At 44.7% G+C, this 6000-nt stretch overlaps 1 protein-coding gene across 3 annotated transcripts in view; it reads left to right on the top strand.

Annotated features, from left to right (window-relative positions):
- Positions 1-6000, top strand: part of LOC100135972 (potassium channel TSK3) — a 104554-nt gene that overhangs the window by 51771 nt on the left and 46783 nt on the right.

Below are 6000 nucleotides of genomic sequence, written 5' to 3' on the forward strand. Positions count from 1 at the left end.
TTTGCAACTGCACTTGAAGAAACTTTCAATGTTCTTGACATTTTCTGTATTGAGTGACCTTCATGTCTTAAAGTAATGATGTCGTTTCTGTTTGCTTATTTGAGCTGTTCTTGCCATAAAATGGACTTGGTCTTTTACCAAATAGGCCGATCTTCTGTATACAAGTTAAATAATCTGTCTGTAAACAATTGTTGGAAAAATTACTGTCACGCACAAAGTAGATGTCTTAACCGACTTGCAAAAACTATAGTTTGTTAACAAGAAATGTGTGGAGTGGTTGAAAAACAAGTTTGAATGACTCCAACGTAAGTGTATGTAAACTTCCAACTTCAACTGTATATAATCTGTACATACAAGTAGTTAGTTCAACCATTGAAGTGTTAAGAGCTGATAAACGAGGGTTAATCTAGTAGAACACCAGGAGATCCACAGACAGCAGCTCCCCTCATCACATCTCATTCAGCCATATCCTGAAGGACATATTACAACCCTACTCACTATCTAACACATTACTCATCTAATACACTGGCACACTCTCTCTCCCTCCCTCTCCCTCTCTCTCTCTCTCTCTCTCTCTCTCTCTCTCTCTCTCTCTCTCACTCTCTCTCTCTCACTCACTCACTCACTCTCTCCCTCTCTCCCCCCACCTTGTCACAACACAAATAACTGGCTCAAACTTTTAAGAAGCCACAACCTTTAATTGAAATGCATTCCAGGTGCATGTTGAGAGAATGCCAAGAGTGTGCAATGCTCTCATCAAATAAAAGGGTGGCTAAAACCCACCCTAACCCGGACGATGCTGGTCCAATTGTGCGCCGCCCTATTGGACTCCTGATCACAACCGGTTGTGATACAACCCAGGATCGAACCTGAGTCTGTAGTGATGCCTCTACCACTGCGATGCAGTACCTTAGACCCAGGAGGTCAGCGAGTATACTTTTTGGTGGGGTAATTGGTATTACACAGAATGAATATCTAAACGTTGGGAGCCATGCCATTCTAAAGAGGTCTATTCTACCTGTTAGATTTATGGGAAGATTATTCCATTTAGTTACATCTGCTTTCATGTTGTTGAGTAATGGGATAAAGTTATCTTTACGGAACAAAATATGGAAAAGGTCGAAGGTTCTGAGTACTTTCCGAATGCACTGTATTTGTTGTTTATTGTTACTTATTAAGCATCCTAAGTATTTTATATGTTTTGTGGTCCACTTAAAGGATTGCAGATCATGAGTTATTCTTTTTCCTATTGCCATTATTTTGTTTTTTTCCCACATACATTGCAATACTGAGATTTTAGAGTATTCCTGGAAAAAAAATTGCAAGGGGGTCATTACATTTTCAACATTGATCAGATATACCACGAGATCATCTGCAAATAAGTTTAGTTTATATTAATGTTTGTCAATACTGATACCTGTTACTTTGGGTCCTGTCTAATTATTTTTGCATGCGGTTCAATTGCCAGTGCCAACAGGAGAAGAGAGAGGACATCCCTGTCTTGTGCCCCTTTCTAAAGCAATTTCATCAGATAATGTATTATTTGTGTATATTTTTGCTTTAGGATATTTATATAATATGTATATAATATTTTTATTACATGTATTATTTTAGCTGGAAAGTTGAAAGCTTCCAAAGTTTTGAATAGAAAAGGCTATTCAAGGCCTCCCGAGTGGAGCAGCGGTCGAAGGCACTGCATCGCAGGGCTTGAGGCATGACTACAGACCCGGGTTCTATCCCAGGCTGTGTCACAACCGGCCATGACCCAGAGTCCCATAGGGCGGTACACAATTGGACCAGTATTGAACCCGGGTTAGGGGAGGATTTGGCTGGGGGGGGCTTTACTTGGCTCATCATGCTCTAGCGACTCCTTGTGGTGGGCCGGGCGCCTGCAGGCTGACTTCGGTCATCAGTTGGACAGTGTTTCCTCTGACACATTGGTGCAGCTGGCTTCCAGGTTAAGTGGGTGGGTGTTAAGAAGCGCGGTTTGGTGGGTCATGTTTCGGAGGACGCATGGTTCTCGACCTTCACCTCTCCCGAACCCGTTGGGGAGTTGTAGCGATGAGACAAGATCGAAAAAGGGGGTAAAATACAAAGACAATGAAAGAAAAGCCCATTCAAGACGGTCCAAAGCCTTTTCAGCATCAACAGCCATTATTGATCATCTATATCTTGTTTTTTAGCGTTTAGTAAACATATTCTTCTATTTGTTTGTAAGTGTCTATCTTTAATAAACCCTGTTTGATTGATATGTATGAAGTCTGGTAAGACTTTTTACATTTTGTTGCTTATAAGCTTTGTTATTATATTATTGTCACAATTTATTAAACTTATGGGTCTATAATCAGCAGGACTCACCCAGATTTAGCTGGTTTTAATATAAATGAAATAAGTGTTTGATACGTGGAACTCCTTCTGTCTCTTGCTCTGGTATGTTGTTACAGCAGAGTCCCTAGCAGAGCAGGGCTGGAGATGGGGAAGTGGGGGATTTGGGGGGTAAGAGGAGGGTGAGGAGGATGGAGGGAGAAGTTTTACAGACACACACACCTAGACCACACACACTCCCAAAGCACATACTGTGGCTGTGGCTGTGGACAGGAGTGGGTGAGAGGGGGAGGCAGGGTGAGGGAGGGGTTAGATGGGGTTGTCAGGCTGGGAGCCAAAGAGGGTTTATAGGTGTCCTATTATAGCGCACCAGGAGACATCCGCTAGCTAATCCCCTGCCAGTTTACACCTTCACCTGTGAAAAGGCCTCACCTATCTTTGGCCTTCAATTTCCTCTACTCACTTTCCTCCATCTATCCCTCACTCTCTCTCTCTTTGCCTGTCCTTTATTTCCACACACCTTCTATCTCACCCCTCCCTCCTGGCTATTCCCTTTTCCCTCTGTGGGTTTTGACCACTGGTACTGTACCCCACTAGTTAACACAGACACAAAGTCAGATTCCTCAGCCACAAAGTCAAAATTGATTACACAAATGTGCTTTTTGGTCTTAATTTAAGGTTATGGTTAGGCATAAGGTTAGCAGGTGGTTAATGTTAGGGTTAAGGTTAGGGTAAGGTTTCAAATTCAATCTTAAGAAGATAAAAGGTACAAATGGGTGGGGTTATGCCATAATTATGACTTTGTGGATGTGTTAACTAGTGACAACACGTTGCTCTCCTCCCTCCCTCCTTCTCCCACTTCCCTCCCTCTCTACCTCCTCCCCTTCTCCTACTGTTCTGTGGTGTAAGCCCGGTGGTGCTCAGTCATTCCCATTGACAGATTACCTTCTTAATGGAATTTAAATATTTAGTTTTTCCTTGTGGCGATTCATCCAGGAAAAGAGTGACAGCAGCACAGGGGGAGAGAGGAGGAAGAGGAAGGGAGGACTGTGTAGAGGTGTGTGGAATGAAGAGGAAGGGAGGACTGTGTAGAGGTGTGTGGAATGAAGAGGAAGGGAGGACTGTGTAGAGGTGTGTGGAATGAAGAGGAAGGGAGGACTGTGTAGAGGTGTGTGGAATGAAGAGGAAGGGAGGACTGTGTAGAGGTGTGTGGAATGAAGAGGAAGGGGGAGGGAGAGAGAGAAGGAGGGATGGTCATTTCCTCTGATGGTACGAGTCTGAATCACTTCTGTTTGAATTTGTTTTTGGATGTCTTTCAGAAGAGAGAGAGAAAGAGGGAGTGAGGGATAGAAGAGTGGCAGTGTCACACACACACACACACACACACACACACACGCACACACACGCACACACACACACACACACACACACACACACACACACACACACACACATACACACAAAAACTTCTGCACTGTACTCTCACTCTCTTTGACTCACACACAGGATCTTTCTCTCTCTTCCTTCCCGTTGTCTCTATCTCTTCCCCTGTGTCCCTACCTTTCTTTTCCTCCCTCCCTGCCTGTCTCCCTCCCTCCCGCTCTCTCTTTCTTTATCTCTTTCTCTCTTGCTGGGGATTCTAATTAAGCTTGGCTGGTCTTTGATGTTGTCGCCTTGGCAACAGTCACCATGACGAGGCTGGGTCTGCAAAACACCCGCTCTCACTCGTTCTCGTTCTCTCTCTCTCGCGCTCTCGCTCACTCTCTTTCATGCACACATACACACACACTGACTGACATGCAGCATTCACAAAACATTTGACCTACAATACACGAGTGTGCAGAACACAATGACTCCTTACGACACACACCAAGGACATGATGAATGCTCCTTTTGTCTTTTCACCAGTGGCACCAGTTGCATGCTACAGTGTCACGCAAACAGAGACATCTAGTCTGGAAGCTGAAAGTGTTTCTATCCAGCAGTGATCCACTGCTGGTTGTGTCTGTAAATGCACTGAATGTCATTCTGCTACTAGAGCACAAGGAGTGTCACTAGCCTGGGTGTGTGACTGTGTCTGCTTTCAACCAGGCCACAGGCTGTAGCTGTCTCACCAAGGTAAGTTGGCTGGAGCAGACACAGACACCTGGGCAAAAATGTTACCACTACTGAACTCTCTTTTAGTGTCACATTTCAGTTGATCTGTATCATTCATCCGTTCTCTCTCTCTCTCTCTCTCTCTCTTTACACCCCATCCCCTCTCTCTCTCTTTCTCTCTCTCTCCTCTCTCTCTTTACCCCCCCCAACTCTCTCTTGCTCTCTCTCTCTCTCTCTCTCTCTCTCTCTTTACACCCCATCCCCTCTCTCTCTCTTTCTCTCTCTCTCCTCTCTCTCTTTACCCCCCCCCCACTCTCTCTTGCTCTCTCTCTCTCTCTCTCTCTCTCTCTCTCTCTCTCTCTCTCTCTCTCTCTCTCTCTTTCTCTCTCTGTCTGTCTTTCTATCTCTCTCTCCCTATCCCTTGTTCTTCAACTGGCCTGCTACAGTGCAGGCCAGTTGAGGCCCCTCCAGATGAGTTGTGACTTCTGGTTGGTCCTGTACTGTGTTAGTTCTGTTGTTTGACCCTCTCATAGTGTTTGTTTTGTATGATGAGACAAAGTGTGTGGGATAAAAACCTCTCCAGATGAATCATGTGGATACAGTAAGAGCTGCTCTCTCTCTCTCTGCTCAACTCTGACTGTTCCTCTCTGCCCACCAGCATCTGTTCAACCTTTCATTTAAAACAGGGACTTCCCTACCTCGCTCCATCACTCACTTTCCACCTGTCTGTCTCTCCTCTTTCTCTATGTCTCCCTTCTTTTTCTCTCTTTCTCATTCCCTGCCTTCTCTTTTTCCCTATCTCTAGCTCCTCCCTCTCTCTCCTTCTCTATATCTCTCCCCCTCTCTCGTATTCTCTCTTCATCTCCCCCATCTGTCTCTTGCTGAAAGGGGATGGTCTCTACTAAAACCCTGCTCTTAGCTCTTCCTCATAACAACCGCCCCGGCGACAGTATCAACAGTAATTAAGAAAGCAAACAACATCAACTGAGCAGGAAAAAAACAGCAATTAAAGCATTATGGCTAGAGTGTGTTCATAATGATGCCAGAAATACATCCATAATGATGTCTCAAAGTAATGGTGTGACTGGGGTAATGGCATCACTTAAGTTCCTGGGGTGTTAGCAGACAGTTAGCAGACAGTTAGCAGACAGTTAGCAGGCAGTTAGCAGACAGTTAGCTGACAGTTAGCAGAAAGTAAGCTGAGAGTTAGCAGACAATTAGCTGAGTTAGCTGAGAGTTAGCAGACAGTAGCCTACAATTAGCAGAGAGTTAGCAGACATTTAGCAGACAGTTAGCTGAGAGTTAGCAGACAGTTAGCTGAGAGTTAGCAGACAGTTAGCTGACAGTTAGCAGAAAGTTAGCAGACAGCTCACAGACAATTAGCTGAGTTAGCTGAGAGCTGAGAGTTAGCAGACAGTTAGCTGAGAGTTAGCAGACAGTTAGCCGACAGTTAGCAGACAGTTAGTAGACAGTTAGCAGACAGTTAGTAGACAGTTAGCTGAGAGTTAGCAGACAGTTAGCTGAGAGTTAGCAGACAGTTAGCAGACAGTTAGCTGAGAGTTAGCAGACACTTAGCCG

This window comes from Oncorhynchus mykiss, chromosome 2, assembly GCF_057628025.1.
Source record: "Oncorhynchus mykiss isolate SJ-2025 chromosome 2, ASM5762802v1, whole genome shotgun sequence".
In the NCBI taxonomy this organism is placed as follows: Eukaryota; Metazoa; Chordata; class Actinopteri; order Salmoniformes; family Salmonidae; genus Oncorhynchus; species Oncorhynchus mykiss.